We start from the raw sequence: 19088 nt of genomic DNA on the forward strand, positions 1-19088 counted from the left end.
TAAAGGTTTAATTACCTAGGAGAAAAGATCATGACACTAAAGGGTCAATGTTTAATTAGGGCTTTCTTCTTCAAAGATAAGAATTATGATTTAAAAAAAATTAGGATGCAAACTTTTTTTGAGTAAATAATTATCGAATTATGGGATATTGTTGAGAGTGGATATACTCATCCTACTAAGATAAGTTTGAATGGAGAAGTTTGTCTAAAACCTATAAGTGAACGAGGTGATAAAAAGAAGAAGAAAATATATATTTTTAATGCTAAGGCTATGATTGCTTTCTTTCTTACTTTTAATCATGTGGAGTTCACCATGGTAAAGAATTGCAAAAGGACTTTTGAAATTCAAAAACTTTTAGAAGTCACCTGTTGTTACTTACTTTTGACCTTACAAAAATATCAAGAAAAAAAATAGACAAATAAAATACAAAATACAAAAGGATATACATGAAGAAAGCCTAAAAGATTGCCCAAGTTGGTGGTGAAATACCAAAAAGACAAGTGGAAAAGTTGGAGGACCAACATGTATAAGATTGGTAAAATTGACAACTCAATTCTAATTGTCAAATGGACAATTTAGTGAAAATATTTTTATTTTGGGTAAGGAAATATAATTTTAAATAGGTAAGGACTTAATGAGAATTATAGAAGACTTAATTGATATTTAAAGTTAATTTAGGCTTTAACCGGAAGAAATTAAAGTTTGGAGGTCGATTTGCCATTTTAAAGAGTTAATTTGGACAAATCATAGTTATAATTGCATAAATATCAAAGTTTGATGGGAAATTATAGACTCAATTAAAAAAATCTAAAACCAAGGACTAAACTGAAAAGATGTGTGATTGTAAGGGCTTAAATTGACCAAATCAAGAGCCAAATTGAAAAAAATTAAAAGTTTGATGGTCAATTAAGAGTTTAAGTGCTCAAATAAAAAACCAAGGACCACGATGAAAATGACAATAAACGTTTAGGCTGATGATTGAGTTTGACAAGGGTGAAATTACATGAAATTAAAAGTTTGAGAGACAATCACTGGTGCAATTAAAATCAATTGGAAGAATAGTGACTAAAATGAAATCTGTCATATCCCAAATTAAAAACCCTAATTTATAGGGTATAACCTAGACGACTCATCATTCAACCACTATTTAGCTTCTTCTTCGATAGTTTTGGCTAATCGAGTAAGCACTTTCAGACGAATAAATGTGGCAATTCCAACCACCTCTAATGCTATAATCACCACCATTCAACTAAGAAACACTTTTTTTTACAAAGATCAGCTACTCCCATGAAATGTTTACATCCTATTTTCTTCAATAAACCCAACAACATCTTGTTCCCGATCAACCATCACTATATTGTTAGATTCTATGCTGATCGGGTTGGTACTTTCAAACAAATGAATATAGAGCTACAGACCTTCAAATTGAATAATATTGGATCTAAATAAAAGATGTGCCCCTCTCTATCAATATTAGGTGGTCTTTAACGACTATGAAGTTAGAGTTGCTCCAACAAAGTCTTGAAATTGATAAACTCAGTTATTGATGACTATGATACCCATTTCACAAAGCTACTAATGAACACACTTCAAGCCTTATCAGTGGATTCTTATCAAAGGCTGACCACGTTTCTCTCAAGATCAAGGTTAGAAACAAGTTCATTGGTTTCCAAGTTTGGAAAACCACCAAAACCTCCAATACCAAGTTTGTTGCAAAATCACCATTGAAAAACCAGCATAAGTATAGAGCTTACAGTTGTGAAATGTACTTCAAAACCTTTTTATTTTGATCTTAGAGCTAACATTTCATCAATCTATGTTTGAACCCATAAAAAGCCCCAGCAAAACCTTATAAATATCCCCTTGAAAAATCATAGCACAAGGAGAGGAAAGGTGAGAAAAAGATTGATAAAGGAACTCTAAAGTGTGAAGGTTTAATAGCCTAGCACAAGGATTTTCTCAACTTTGAGATAAAGTAATAAACTTGAAAAAGAAGGAACCAAAAGGCAACAACCATTGTTTAAGCTTGAAAGGTATAAAACATTCATTTATCCTGGTGGATGATGTCTATAAGGCACATCTCTAACATGTTCTTTCTTGTTTTATAGTGTTTTTGAATATTTGTTGCATTATATTGCTTTTAGCTTTGATTTTGATTAATGCATTTAATGTTGTTTTTATCTTTGTTTGATCCTGTTTGGAGTTGTTTGTTAATGTTGTTAGATGTTTAGAATATGCTTGGATGTTTAGATTAAATGAAATATAATGATTTGGAAATCTGATAGTAAGGTTATTGATGCCTTTTTTTTTTTTGTTATTGTGTATTCTTAGTCCCTAGGCATGATTTGGGTTCTAGGTGTTTAAAGTATCAGTTTTGAATTGAAATTTGATATTTTTGTGAGCTGTTTTAAGTTGGCAGTTTTGAAATTTGAAACCTCTTGTATAATTTTGATGTTATTTGTTAGTTTTTTAATTCAAACATGTTTGATTATGGTTGTGTAACTTGTTAGAATGAAGAAATCATGTTTTAGAAGTAAAAAATGCCTGTTTTGAAGGCTTGACAGTGTGCTGAATTTCTGGGTTGCTGGGAGGTGTTTTTCGTGTTCTTGGAAAGAACATTATCTTAACTCTATGATTTGGACCAGTTTTAGTGCAATTCTTTGCACAAAATCCTTCAAGCGACTTCATTAGTCAATAATCTAAGGTTTATTTGAATCAATAACATGTTTTCAGTAGTTTTTTTTTTTTTTATCTTAGGGCTTCAGTTTTAAACCGAAATCCATTTTGATAAAATCAAGGATTTTTAGTGATAATCAAAGTGCATAAATGTTATATTATTGATCCTTGCATGATTTTTAATATGTTTGTGTCCTTGGTTTGTCTGTATCTAGTCTGATTTGAAATATATGTTGTTGGTTCATGTTGAATGTTTTTCATGTTCTTACTTTTTTTAGGTTTTGATTTGTTTTGACAATAATTTTTGAGTTTTTTTTTTAAGTTTGATTTTGTTTTGGATTCTGGTTTAGGTCTTGGTTTGTTTTTCAGGTCAAATCAGTGGACTTTGGTTCGGTTTATGGTCAAACTAGAAGTTTCGGGTTAACCCGGTAAGGTCAAAATCGAGTCAAAGGATAAGATCGTATTTGGCTGGCAATATTTTTTCTAATGGTTTTCTTTGACTTAAGGATGTGTTTGGCAAACACCACCTAAACCTATTTTAACAGTTTTAGTTTTAGGAAAAAATGAGTTTTTGCCAATCATGGCTTTAAAGAAAAAGATTTTTGCTTGTTGCATACTACCTAATTCATAAAAAAAAAATTGCATTTTATTTATAAAAAAGAGAAAACAAATGTTTTAGCATTGTTTTAGAAAATTTTTTGTATTTATTTACATTTTTTATCGAATTTACAACAAGTTTGTAAAATTCTTTAAATATTTGACCAATATTTCAATAACACTAAGTTTTTTTTCTCTGAAAATTAATTGTCAACATTCTGGTATAAATGTTGGACTTACAGATAGACTAATATTTAAATATGAGGAGTTGACTAGAAAAATCTTAGATTGTTTTTTTAATATTCACCAATTTTAATTGAAATTATTTTTTACCACAATATACGAGTTGTGGGAAACACTTTTGTCTTCCAAGATAAGTGAACTCTATTAGGGCACCTACATGAATTCTTGTCATGAATTCTTCAAACGAGCTCATAATAAATTTGAAATGTCATTTTTGTTCATAAATGTAATTCTTTGTTATGAGTCATAGACGAACCATTGGTTAGGAATCCATCAACACCTTTAAACCACATTCAAACCACACAATGCAGTTTACCTTAGGTAATGTGCGATAGAGGTGTTAATATCTTCTCTAGCCGCAATCAGTCTATTTCATTAATAAATTTAGAGGAAATTTTCATTATAATTATATTCTCTCTTTTTCATGTAAATGTGAGAAAAAAAAAAAAAGCAATATTTATGATGGATCTTATATTTGTATGAGAAAAAGAGAGTTAATTGTAAATAAAATAAAAGAGGTGGGTGTTTTACAATAGACTATCTCATACTTAGAAAATTATGGTTTGTTTCTTATAATTTATACTTTTTTATGATTTTGGTCATTGCAGTTTTAATTGTTAAAATTTCAGTTATAAAACTTCATTGTTCTCACATTTCAGTCCATAGATGTTGTAAAATGTTGAATTTAGTCTTTGAAGTTTTCAATGAATTTTTAATTTTTATATTTTTATCCTTGTAGTTTTAAGTATTTACGTTTCAGTCTAAAAACTTTATTTTCATCACATTTCAGCCCTTGAATATTGTGAAAAGTTTGTTTTGGTCTTTAAATTTTTTCAAAAGTTCAAGTCAATCCGTGTGTTTATATATATATATATATATATATATATATATATATATTGTATTCTGATACCTCTAGCTTTAGGTGTTTGCATTTTAGTCTAGATATTTATTTTCCTCATGTTTTGGATCCTTAGATGTGGAGAGAAGAGAGAGAAAGTAGTTATAGAAGAGAGATGAGAGAGAATGATTTCAGTCAACCATATTTGTCAGAATTTTGGATCTTGTTGTCAATAGTTTTGTCTTGGAGAGGAAAGTTCAATTAATATGATTTTCCCCTTTAACCACTAAAAAATAAAGATTGGGGTATATAAAGTTTTTTTATATATATATATATATATATATATATATATATATATATATATATATATATATATATATGCACTGATTAGAGGATGTTTTGAAGTTGATAATGAGTTTAGCAAGTTTCTTGAGTTTTTGTGTTTTTAACTGAAAGCAAATTGAAATTTGCATTTTAAGATCTAAAAACTCGGACCCTGATTTTCTAGATGACTAGAATAAGTTCTAATAGACTACACTTCGTCTACCTAAATGAATGTTCCTTTTTCTTAAGAAAAACTTTAACAGACCACGTGTCATCCACTCATTTTTTTTAAAAAAGGCTCGCCTAAGCTTTTTTCTTTTAGGCCAAACACACAGGCTTAATTTTTTTGAAGCTAAGGCATGTGGACCAGGACTTGCAAGCCAAAGTGCACTTAGATCATTCTTTGAAAACCATGCATACATGGGCTTCATTTGTTTGGCCCTTAAATTATATATATATTTGAAACATTATCTATTATTGTTGAAGATTCTGAAGTAATCAAGGAAATGAAAATAGAAAGTCTAATTTCTTTTCCATAAATCAGGTCCAAATAATAACACCTATTTATGTGTAGTTAATAGCCTTCCTAATATAGATTTGTAGATGTTATATATATTCAGGAATATATTTTGAAATAAAATGAGAAGTCAGGATTTAAGAATTCTCTACATGGTATCAGAGCACTACACCGAGCCCATCTTTTTTTTCTAAGCCTATCTCTCTCTGAATTTGGAATTTCTTTTTTTCTTTTCACATCTGTCCTTACAATCCCCTAGTCACTTGATCTAGCAGACCTGTCCAGATTTGAAAAAACATGTCTGAAAACACTATAAAAGAAACCCAAATATCAGGAGAATTCTAGAGTTTACAGTCATCCTACTGACTGAATGACAGAAACTATCTGAAGTGGTCACATATAATAAAAACCTTTCTAAAAGGAAAAGGAAAGATCAATCATTTGATGGACAATCCTCCTAGTCCAAAAGACCCAAATTTTATACTCTGGGATGAAGAAGACTCTATGATTATGTCATGGCTATGGAACTCTATAATGCTAGAATTTTGTGGGCCTTATATGTTTCTGGTTATAGTAAAAGACATATAAGATGCAATGAGACAGACCTACTCTAAAGTGAAGGATGTTGCGTTAATCTATGAGATTAAAACAAAGCTTTCAATGACCAAACAAGGCAATATAATGGTTATTGAATATTACAATACTATGAAAAGTTTCTGGTTGGAATTGGACTATTACTAGGACTTTAAGATGCAATGTTGTGATGATGCTGTAATTTTAAAGAATTATATAGAAAGAGAAAGAATCTTTGAATTTCTTGCAGGACTCAACATAGAATTTGATCAAATGCGAGTCCAAATACTTGGAAAGGAATCTCTACCCTTACTTAATAAGGTATTCTCATTAATAAGGGCTGAAGAAGGAAGGAGAACTGTGATGCTGGATGTTTCTAATATTGAAGGGTCTGCTACGTTGATAACTAATAGCAGAAACATGAGTGATGCAATGAATGGTGCAAAAGTTGGGAAGACTGAAGGGAAAAAAATTCCCTAATGATGATTTGTTTTGTAACTATTGCAAGAAGACAGGTCATACAAAGGAGACCTGCTGGAAACTCCATGGAAAACCACCAAGGATAGGGCGTAATGGAGGATACAATTGGAATCAGTCAATAAGACATGCACACTTAGCAAATTCATAAAAGACAGCCCGTGAGTCCAGCACCCTAGAAGTGGGAGGGTTCAACAAGGAAGAGATTGAACATCTAAGAACCCTACTCAACATCATGGAGAAACCATTTGGGTCATGCTCTCTTGCTCAAAATGGTAAAATTCTAATTTCTCATGCCTTTAGTGCCTCAAACAAGGACCATTCCAGCATTTGGGTTATAGACTCAGGTACAACAGACCATATGACCCATTCTGCAGTTTCTTTCAGATCATATCAACCTTGTCCTAGCAGTAAGAAAATCACAGTTGTTGATGGATTTCTAACCACAATAGCAAGCCAGGGAACAATTCCCCTTAACCACTTATTGACCCTTAAACAAGTGCTACATGTCCCTAACCTTACTGCAAATCTGTTATCCATTTGAAAATTAATCAAAAACATAAACTGTAATGCAACTTTGTTCATTGATCACTGTATATTTCAGGACCTAGCTACGAGGAAGATGATTTAGGCAGGCTAGAGTCAAGTATGGGTTGTACATGCTTGGATTGCAAGGCAGTAGTAGCAACTCTCATCCTCTATCATTCATTTCAGTCAATTCTAATAAAGATGATGTTTGAAATCATCGTCGTTGTTTAGGACATCTTTCATTTAAGACTTTTAGTTACATGTTTCCATCCTTATTTAAAAATCTTGATGTTGAACAATTTCATTGTGAAATTTGTGAGTTTGCAAAGCACCATAGAGTGCCTTTTCCTATAAGTGATTCAAGATCTGTGTCTTCATTTAATATAATTCATTCTGATATATGGGGTCCATATAACGTTCCTAATATTTCAGGAGCAAAGGCATTTGTGATATTTATTGATGATTGCACCCGAATGACTTGGGTTTATCTTTTTAAATGAAAACTCAATGTAAGTCACATCTTTCCAAACTTTACAAAAATGATAAAGAATCAATTTAGGGTTAGCATTAAAGGTATTAGAACTGATAAAGATAGGGACTACTTTAATCAGATCTTATCACCATACTTTGAAAAAGAAGGGATTATTCATCAATCATCTTGTGTTAATACTCCTCAACAAAATGGGTTAGCCGAAAGGAAAAACAGACATCTTCTCAAAACTACTTGAGCTTTACTTTTTCAACATCAAGTTCCAAAACATTATTGGGGAGAAGCTGTTTTAACATCTAGTTATTTGATAAATACAATACCTTCAAGAGTTATTGGTTTTAAAAGTCTTTTAAACTATTTATCAAAAAAAATTTCCAAGAATAATTTTTATTCTAAAATTCTCCTTAGGATTTTTGAGTGTGTCACCTATGTCCACATTCATAAACATCACCGAGACAAACTTGATGCTAGAGCTCTTAAGTGTGTTTTCATAGGGTATTCCATCACACAAAAAGGTTACAAATGTTATCATCCACCTTCAAAACGATTTCTTGTGTCAAAAGATGTCACTTTTAATGAAAACCAACCTTTCTTCAACCAGCTTTATCTTCAGGAGGGCAACATAGACACAAAAGATAAGCATAAAAATGTTTTTGACATTTTTTCCTTCCAAATCCCATCTCGGCAGCAATCATCTTTGAATTCACCACCCATTATGTCTCCAAACCTTACAAGAGAAACTCTGCAGGGAGAAACTACTACTCACTGACCTCTTCAGGTACATAGAAGAAGGGTACAACCTGATCAGACTCTCTTGTAAGCCCAAGAATCTGAACTAGAGCAAGGTAATGAAACTTCTCATCCATCCTTATCTACTCTTGATACTAATGACCTTGATCAACCAATTGCAATTAGAAAAGGGATAAGAGAATGCACTAAGAATCCCTTATATCCTATAGCTAACTTTATGTCATTCGAAAATTTTTCACCATCATACAGAACCTTTCTCTCAAAAATAAACATCATACCTATCCCAAAAACCTTGCACGAGGCTCTAAGTAATGAGAAATGGAAAACTGTTATAAGAGAATAGATGATGCACTAGAGAGGATTCAAACATGGGAAATAGTTGAGTTTCCAAAAGAGAAAAAAACAGTAGGGTGTAAGTGGGTCTATACTTTAAATTATAAAGCCAATGGCAGCCTTAAAAGATATAAAGTCAGGCTAGTTACAAAAGGGTATACACAAACTTTTGGGATAGACTATCAATAGACATTTGCTCCAGTTGCTAAAATGAACACCATTCAAATTTTGTTTTCTCTATCTGCTAATTTTAGATGGTGTATGCAACAATATGATGTAAAGAATGCTTTCTTATATGGAGAGTTGGAAGAAGAGGTGTTTAAGGATCCACCACTAGGATTCAGTCACTCTCTACTTCCCAATCAGGTCTATAAACTAAAGAAGACACTTTATGGGCTAAAACAGTCACCTAAAGCATGGTTTGAAAGGTTCACACAAGCCATGATTTCAATGGGATATCAACAAAGTCAAGAAGATCATACTTTGTTCATCAAACACTTCATTTCAGGGAGAGTTACTATTCTAATTGTTTATATTGATGATATTATAATAACAGGTGATGATCTTAAAGAAAGAGATATAATAAGAAAAAGACTTTCTGCAAAATTTAAAATCAAAGAGCTGGGGAAGCTGAAATATTTTCTTGGTATAGAAGTAACACATTCAGAAAAAAGGAATTTTTATCCCTCAACAGAAGTATATTATGGACCTTCTAAAGGAGACAAAAATGGTAGACTGTAAACCACGTGAGACACCTATTGACTTAAAGCATATACTTGACAATGATGAAGAAGGAGTCACAACTGATAAGGGACAATACCAAAGGCTAGTTGGTAAGCTGATCTACTCAGCTCACACTCGTCCAGACATTGCTTATACAGTGAGTGTGGTGAGCCAATTCATGCATACTCGAAGGATTTACACCTACAAGCAGTTTATAGACTCCTTAGATACTTAAAGTCTACCCCTTAAAAGGAATCTTGTATAAAAAACATGAGAATCTGAAACTTGAATGCTACACAGATGATGATTATGTTGGTGCCTTAATAGATAGAAGGCCAACATCAGGTTTTTGTACTCTGCTGGGAGGAAATATTGTGACATGGAGGAGAAAAAACATAATGTTGTTTCAAGATCAAGTGCAGAAGCAGAATTCAGATCAATGACACTTGGAATTTGTGAGTTATTATGGATAAAGATTATCCTAGAAGATTTAAGAATCAAATGGGAATAACCAGTGAGATTGTACTATGACAATAAGTTTGCCATTGGAATAGCACAGGATCTAGTACAACATGATAAAACTAAACACGCGGAAGTGGACATACACTTCATCAAAGAAAAAATAAAGAGTGGACTGATTTGCATACCTTATGTGCCTACTAGGGAACAACTTGTTGATATACTTACTAAAGGTGTACAAAATCCTTCATTTAAAGGTATCTTAGACAAGATGGGAATGAAGAATCTCTTCCATTCAGCTTGAGGGGGAGTGTTAAAGATTCTGAAGTAATCAAGGCAGATTTGATTCTGATCTGAACCTGATTTATGGGAAATGAAAATAGAAAGTCTGATTTCTTTCCCATAAATCAGGTCCAAATAATGACACCTATTTATGTATAGTTAATAGCCTTCCTAATATAGATATGTAGATGTTGTATATATTCAAGAATATATTCTGAAATAAAATGAGAAGTTAGGATTTAAGAATTCTCCCCAATTATGTTATTATCTTTCAATAAGATTAAAATTCTTTTATGGTAATATTTGCAATTACTTTAAGGAATATTTATTTATGAATATAATATGTAATGTTTTCCTAAAATATTGCACATGAATGTTCAATGAGTATAAAATATATTTTTGTTATTGTGAATGTTTTATATAATTTTCATGAATTAATGATTTTTTTATTTTTCCATGCAATAAAAATTATTAAGATATAACTTTTTACTCTTTTTTTTCCTAAAACTTGTTTTCAAAATCATCATAAGTTTTTATTTCAAAAAATATGCTCCGACTAAAAAATATGTTTTTTTTTTATCGAAATAAGGAAATAAATGAATAAGAAAAGGGGATTTTGACTAAAAAATATTTTGTTTTCTCATGAGTTTGAATTATTATTTCATATATATATATATATATTATTTTTTAATTCATTATATTAATCACATATATCATGTTTTTATTCTCCATTTAATAAATTTTATGATACTAAAAAAGACATTTATAAAGCTAACACATTCCTTTTTATGTTAGAATATAATCCTTTTCACAACATAAAGCGAGCACGATAAGTAATTTTTTTTTATATACGAGGGAGATTCTATTCACATTACGGGGAAAGAAACCATATGATATGAGTGCATACAAATAGTTGATTTTCTTTTTTTTATGAAAGGCAAATAATACCAATTCACTTGAATACCCAAAAAAACAAATGAAACATTTATATATATGTTAAATAAACTCCTTTTAGGGAATAAAATGAACAAGGATCAAACCAATTTTTTTGACAAAACAATTCCACGTGTCGAGGGGAAGGGAGGAAACATTCCATCACTCGGGTTAAATACAATAATTAAAAAAAATCTTTAGAAATTACAAGGGAATAATGAAATATACTTTTTATGAGCGAGGATCACATTAAAAGATTTTAAAGAAAAGGGGCTGAATTTGTTATATTGTTGAAGTGTGGCAGGCAGAGTTTTGTGCCCTTAGGGAGTCATTTTTTCTTCTGCTGGCCCTTAGGGAGTCCTTCTCCACTCTATAAATTTCCACTTATGTCCTTTAAAAAACTTGAATCTCTGAATGAAAATTTCAAATCTTAACAATTTTGCTATCCCTTGAAAACTAGAACCATTGATTGCTGTGCCTACGTGCATGCCGGTGTATTTGAGATTTTATTAATAGTGTCGGTTTAAAAGTATTTTTTATTTAAAAATATATTAAAATTAATTTTTTATTTTTAAAAATTAATTTTTATATAATATATCAAAACAATTTAAAATCATAAAAAATTTACACACTAGAGAATTCTCCTGTCCCTCTCGGTTCTCTCAAATTTGAGGAGGAGGAATGGACCGGAAATGCTTAGCTTGGCCTATGAATTGGGCTGGTGGACATCACAGTCAAGGCATAATTTTCAGAGTCTTAAATAACAAGTGATGTTCTTGGACCACCTATTCATGTCAACATATATATTAATTAATTTACATTATTTTTAGTTTGATATCTTGCTAAGAGTCAACCTCCATTTCTTCTCTCAATTAATTTAATTATCTACCCCTTGAATATAAAAAATCTAAATTGGGTCTTCTAACGCATAGTTGTCTTAAGGACAGAAATATCAGCTTATTTATAGTTTATTTGGTAAAATTACTAATATCACAAAAGATATGTTCTGATTGCTTTAGAAGTTCTTTAGGACTTGTTATAATTACCTTACTGAATAGTATGGAATTGCTATCAAATCTTACTAAATCACTATTCCAACAATAGACTTAATTCGATCTTTACTAACTGCATGCTTATGTTCTCATTCATGGTAATGAGTATTTGTGACTCAACAGCAAATAAAACTTTTTGTGAAGCAATTGTTTGGTAAGATGTCACACCAATTGCTCAGAGAATGGAGAATTACTGAGGATTTTTCTTCTAACATAAAAATTAGTGATGTTTATATTTTACCCCGAATGTTCATGGTAGGTAAGCAACTTTAAAGACAATTCAGACTATAATTATTTCATTGGCATTTAATGAATGTTAGGTGTACAAAAGAATTGTACTTGAACCGGCCTAGTTCCTGTTTGTTTACTGGAAATTAATTTTTTTTAAAAAATAAATTTCAGAAAAATAAATTATTTTTCAATGTTTGGTAGTGTAATGAAAAATAAGTTGAAAAACACTTTCCAGTGTTTGGTTATGTCATGGAAAATGAGCTGGAAAATAACTTATTAATTTTTATTTTTTTCAAGTTTATTAAAATAATGAGGAACAAATCTTACAAATTAAAAGGTTGAATGAGAATGAAATTGAAAAAAAATATAATTTCATAAATTATCTCAAATAAAATAAATAATAATCAAAAAATAGAGATCAAATCTAAAAAATAAAAAAATTGAAAGATGAAGAAATTAAAATAATAATAATTAACATTTCATAAATTATTTCAAATAAAATAAGTAATAATTAAAAGAATGAGAACCAAATTTGATAGATAAAAAATTTTAATTAAAAAATGATAAGGGAAAAGCAAATAAGAATTATAAAAATGAGGACCAAAATTAATATAAAAATTAAATTCTAAGGGATAAAATTGAAAAAAAAAATATTCAAAACAAAATATATATAGCAATCAAAAGTTTGAGGACCAAATTTGATATAATCAATAAATAATATAACATTTCTAAATTTTTCACAATTTCGGAAAGTGTTTTCCGCCCAAAATAAAAGGAAAACACTTTCCTGGAAACCAAGCCAAATTTTTCTTTGACTGGAAAGTGTTTTTCATTAACCAACTTTTCTAATGGCAAACAAACACAAGAAAGTTTGAAAAGTGGTTTCCCGGAAACCATTTTCCAGGAAACAAACATACCCTAATACCTTTAGAAAACAAAATGATAAACATGTACTTTCACAAGATTTAGGTAAATGCAGCTTTCATTAATTAATTTGGCACGATAGAGTTATGGGTTTTTTTTCTTTTAACACATGCATACAAGTTTGGTTTAACGATTCTAATAAAAAAAATAATTTAATTCAAATAAAAATAATAATTTATTGAAGTAGATTTTTGATGATGTACGTATGAATCCAATAGGCTTGAGGGCCACGTTGACTTTTTGGATTATAAGTTAATCTTTTTTTTTGACGTTCTAAATCGTTCTTCCTAGCCAAGATGATTGTTGGTGGATTCTGTCTGGTGCTTGCAAAAGGTTTTTTTTTTTTTTTTATGTATTTAGGAACTCTTTAATGCTTAAATGAGTATGGTATGAGAGAAAATATACTCATATTTCAAATAATAATTCTAAGAATAGATATGTAATATGGAGTTGTTTTTTCCTTGAAGAAGGATATCCTAATCCCTTTTATAGCTCGTCCACTCATCTCTTTTTCAAGAAAAGGGTTTAAGTGTTAACAAAATATCTCTAATTCACCATGATAAAATATATTTGACTTATCAAAGTAAAATATCTCTAACTGATGGTCTAATCATGAAGCCTAAGATTCTTCGGAGCTAAAAAAAGCATGGGCTCAACATTTGGCTAAGCTTAGAGATTGTGGGTCTGGCAGCTTACCAGACCCACATATGCCTGAGCTCTGCATGTGGTCGAGCCTAAAGATGATTGATATGCCAGCTTGCTAGATCCATATATGTTCGGGCTCAATGATTGGCTAAGTCTAGAGATGGTGGGTCTGGTAGCTTACCAGACCCATATAAACCTAGGCTCAACACTTGGATGAGTTTGATGGTGCCGAGTTATTATCCTATCTTTGGTTACTCTTTTAGAAAAGAAGATCTAGATAAAATAAAAAATGTTGATCCATTAGTAGCCCCTAAATCATCGTGTATTATACATAAAGATTTTGAAAGTCTCTGCCAGCAATAGATGAGAGCCTTTTACCTTCTCCATAAGATTTTGCATATACTATATAGGATTGTTGGGATCTTCAAGTCCAGGTGGCTTGTCTAAAAGGAGGTCCCATGGAAAATAAAATGGTGGCTAACTTTCAATGCAGTAATTGAGTGGATTTTTTGAAATCTATGATGGCATGAAAAGTTTTTCATTCAAATGTAGGAATGAAAAGAGTTTTTCTTTATAACCCTAGTTGTTCTTACCTATGACATTTCTTTTACTTTTTTCTATGATTTTTGAAAATTTGCTCCTCCAATAAGACCCAAAATTATTTCTGCTCTAATTCATGAGGAGAAACACCCACTACAAACATTTCCTTTATTAGAACCTTTTTACCTCCCTTTCTTTTGAATAGAACAAATGGACCCTAGAAACGTCAGATTTTTCTCTAAAAGAAGAGGTGCTTCTGTCCCCGATCAGAGTTTAGGTTTCGACTAAAGCCTGAAAGAAGCAACAGGGGACAATGGTCCATCAGACTGAGCCTCAATACAAAAAGGGGAGTTACACTGGCATCCTCCTCTAGTAGGGAGGAAAGAAGACCTTCTCACAAGAGTCCTTTTACTATCCATGCTAAAGACAATCAGGAGAGTGGGAGGTTGCCTCAGAATTTTAAGGATGACATCCTCGGTATCATATGTATTGAGGATGTGAGATTTATGGCTCACTACCAACTTGGATGGTACGTGGCTCAGATGCATGACTCTGCTGAGCGTATCAGCCAATAGACTCTAGGCTCCACCCAGGGTCATTTTGAAATTGCTACCCCTATTTGTATGTATACAATTGGTTATTCCTTATCTTCACGGGTTTGTGAGGGAGGTGTTCAGTTACTACTAGCTGGGTCTAGGCCAGCTGCATCCTAATGGATGGACAATTCAATCCTTATTTGAAAACTTTAATAGGATTGTTAGGCTCAAACCTACGGTCAAGTCAATGTTATCAGAAGCTACTATCAAATTGTTGCTGACACTAATGGTGGTAATGACATGCAGTGGTTCTTTTCCTTTGCCAATAGAAACAATAACGCCGTGAAAAATATGTTGGCTAAGAAGCCAATGTATGTAAAAAAAAGGGGAGGGGGATATGGTTGGTTATGAGATTTATTAGAATAATCAATCCCAATAAAGGACCGTAACCAATCTAGGGTTGTTCTTACTACTAGCGGGTCCCTCTTATGAAGTAATCAACAAGTCTTGTCTAAGCTTAGACGAGGAGAAGAACTGTGATCTATTGGCCTTAATTTCAGCTGAATATGAAGTCATTAAGATGGTTCTTTGCCTTGCTTTTGACCGTCTTGCAAAATATGTTGCTTCTTGGCCTTGCTTTTGACCTTTTTTTTTCTTTTATGCTATAGTCCTATGGGGTTGACCGCTGTAATATACTTTATTTCATAGAAATTCTCTTTTATATAATTCAATTATCTCAATGTTAGTTTGCGTGGATATATAGCCCTTATATAGAGATTTTATATGAGTCAAATGCCCATTCTTCGTTTAACAATATTGGGTCTAACACCCATACTTAGTTAAATATTTCTTATTTTTTAGCTTCGAATTGTCTAACCTTAACATGGATTAAGAGGGTTTTGCCTCCTTTCTAGAACTGAGAAAAGGTCTTTTTTGTGGGTGTCCTCTTATCAGCTTGGATGTATCTATACTAGATTGTTAAGAAGTCTTATTTATCCTATCTTTGGGGAGTGAGTATATACACCATGGAGAGACCGTATTCATCCCAGTTGCTGAGGTAGTGTCTATCCCATCCTTTGAGAGATGTGAGATCGCACTAGAAAGACCATGTCAATCCCCTCCAAGATAAATTATTTTGTAGCACTAGGCCGATGTTGATTTCTTCTAAAGTAACTATGCAATTACACTAAAGAGAGTGAGACCATCATATCCTTGGAAGGTTGAGGGGTTTGTGCCCTAGGAGATTGTATCCATCCTCATTGCTAAGGTAGTGTCTATCTTATCCTTGCAGAGATGTGTTATCACATTAGGGAGACCGTGTCAAATCCGTCCAAGGTAAATTATGTCATAGTATTGGGGAGATGTTGATGCCTTCTAAAGTAAATATACAATCGCACTAGAGAGAGTCCATCCCATCCTTGGAAGGTTGAGGGGCTTATGCCATAGAGAGACCATATCCATCCTCATTGCTGAGGTAGTATCTATCCCATCCTTGAAGAGATATGCATTTGCACTAGGGAGACCAAGTCAATCAAAGTAAATTGTGTTGTAGAATTAGAAAGACATTGATTCCTTCTAAAATAATTGTGCAATCACACTAGGAAGAATGAATCCATCCTATCTTTAAAAGGTTGAGGGGCTTGTTCTATGAGGAGACTGTATCCATCCCCGTTGTTGAGGTAATGTCTATCCTATCATTAAAGAGATGTGTGATTGCACTAGGAAGACCATGTCAATCCCCTCCAAGGTAAATTATGTTGTAGCACTAAGAAGATGATGATTCCTTCCAAAGTAACTGTGTAATCGCATTAGAAAGAGTGAATCCATCCTATCTTTGGAAGGTTGAGGGGTTTGTGCCATAGAGAGATCATATTCATCCTTGTTGTTGAGGTAGTGTTTATCCCATCCTTTGAAAGATATGCATTCACACTAGGGAGACCATGTTAATCCCTACCAAAGTAAATTGTGTCGTAGCATTAGAGAGACGTTGATTCCTTCCAAAATAACTGTGCAATCACACTAGGGAGAATGAATCCATCCTATATTTGGAAGGCTGAGGGGCTTGTTCCATGGGGAGACTATATCTATCCTTGTTGTTGAGGCAGTGTCTATCCTATCATTGAAGAGATATGTGATCATACTAGGGAGACCATGTCAATCATCTCCAAGGGAAATTATGTTGTAGCACTGGGAATATGTTGATTCCTTTCAAATTAACTGTGCAATTGCACTAGAAAGAATGAATTCATCTCATCCTTGAAAGGTTGAAGGGCTTTTTCCCTAGGAAGCTCTTGAAGAATAGAAAGCATTATTACTTTAGATAATTTAATTTATATATAATAAACTTGCATTTTTAGTAAATGACCATGATACATTTCTATTTCCCCTTAGTGTATAGTCAATTTTATGACACCTCTGCTTAGATCATAGTCTTAGGCCTAAGAGGGGAAATAATAGAGTTTCTCTAGTGGATGTCTTCCAGGTGGTCACTGAATAAACTCATCTAATGATATAGTTTAAATCGATACTCCACTTATACTTATTAAAAGCTTTTTAAAATCTCGAGGCTCTAACTATGCTCATAGAGTGTACATATATATAACTTGAATTTTCTCGCCTTACTAAGCCCAAAAGCAAGTAGTAGAAAGTCCTCCCTTGACTTATAATGATTAAATTACTATTTAGACTTTTGTATGTAATGAAAAATTGATGACACATCGACGAAGCAAGTATGCCAGTAGTTGTAGGAAAGTCCATGACACATCTCATTTTAATAGTGCTTTAATGGTCTACATTTGATGGTGATTAGGGAAGTTGATAACCAGACCTTTGAATAAACAAACAATGGTTTTTTTTTTATCAGTTTTCCACAAACAACGCCATTAATGATGTCCATATGAATCCAATAGGCTTGAGGGCTAAGCTGATTTCTTAGATAATAGCTTAATCTCCTAATTCTAATGATCTAGATCGTTCTCCCTAGCCATGGTGGCTAGTGGATCCTGTCTAGTACCTGTAAAAGGTCCCCTCTTATGTATTTAGGGACTCTTAGATGCTTAAATAAATATGGTTTAAGAGAAAATACAATATTTTAAAGAATAATGATAAGAATAGATATATAATATAGATTTTTTTTTTTAGATTAAGCAAAGATCAACCTTTTAATGAAGGATATCCTAATCCCTTTTATAGCCCGTCCGCTCATCCCTTTTCAAGGGAAAAGGGTTTAAGTGTCAACAAAATATCTTTGACTCATCAGGATAAAATACCCCTACTTATCAGAGTTAAATATCTCTAACTCATGGTTTAATCATGTAGCCTAAGTTTCCTCAGAGCTAAAAAGAGTATGAGCTCAATGCTTGGCTAAGCCTGGAGATGGTGGGTTTGGCAGCTCACCAGACCCATATATACCTAGGCTCGATGAGTGGCTGAGCATAAAGATGGTGAGTTTGACAGCTTGCTAGAACCATATATGTCTAGGTTCAGCCCTTGGCTGAGCACGAGGGTACTAGGTTATTATCTTATCTTTGGTTACTATTTTAGAAAAAAAGAATCCAGGTAAAATCGAGAAATGTTTATCCATCAATTTTGAATCTCAATTACCTTAGCTCAAAGCTTTTTAGGCTTTCGATGAAAAAAAATAACAAGAAGAATTAAAGGGTTTTTTTTTTCTAGAAAGTAAAATATTAATTTTATAAATACTAAAAAAAGTACAAATAAATCGCAATTCTCACAATACATGTATTTGTATTGAGATAAAACAAATAATGAAATTACAATTTCCAAGAATTATAAGTTTTGATAGATGAATTATTAAGTACTATTAATATATTACTCTTTCATTCATTAAGAAAAAAATGACTTTTTATGGATCATATTATTTCTATATAAGTCAAGGAGTTAAAACTTAAAAGTACTTAATAATCTATGTTTTGACATATAATGATGCTATTTACTTGGAAACTAAATAACTTTGCTAAAAGTAGATAATTAAGATATTCGTGGAATTAATGTTTCATATAATGCTTTAAATAATTTCATTTTACATTTTTAAAATTCATTGTAATTATACACTCTCAAACTATCTATTACATGTTATTTATAGGTGTTTATCTTTTGAGAATGTAGATCTATGTCCTACTATGAAAGAATATGGAATGTTGATAGAGTTTCCCAACCATCTGTATAGGGTGTACTTCCCCTTGAAAGATGACAAAGTGGTTCTTGAGTTGTTAAAACTACTCATAGTTCCTTATCTGACTAAGTTCTTAGAGAAGAATGCTAGTGGTCTAAAGTGGAAACTGTTAGAAGCTAAGTTAGAGATGAAAAAGTCAGAACATGGATTTATGATGGAAAGAGACAAATTGATTGCTTTAGGCATATTTGGCCTTATGTTATTCCAAAACTTGACGAGTGT

This window comes from Populus trichocarpa, chromosome 7 (assembly GCF_000002775.5).
Source record: "Populus trichocarpa isolate Nisqually-1 chromosome 7, P.trichocarpa_v4.1, whole genome shotgun sequence".
Classification (NCBI taxonomy): Eukaryota; Viridiplantae; Streptophyta; class Magnoliopsida; order Malpighiales; family Salicaceae; genus Populus; species Populus trichocarpa.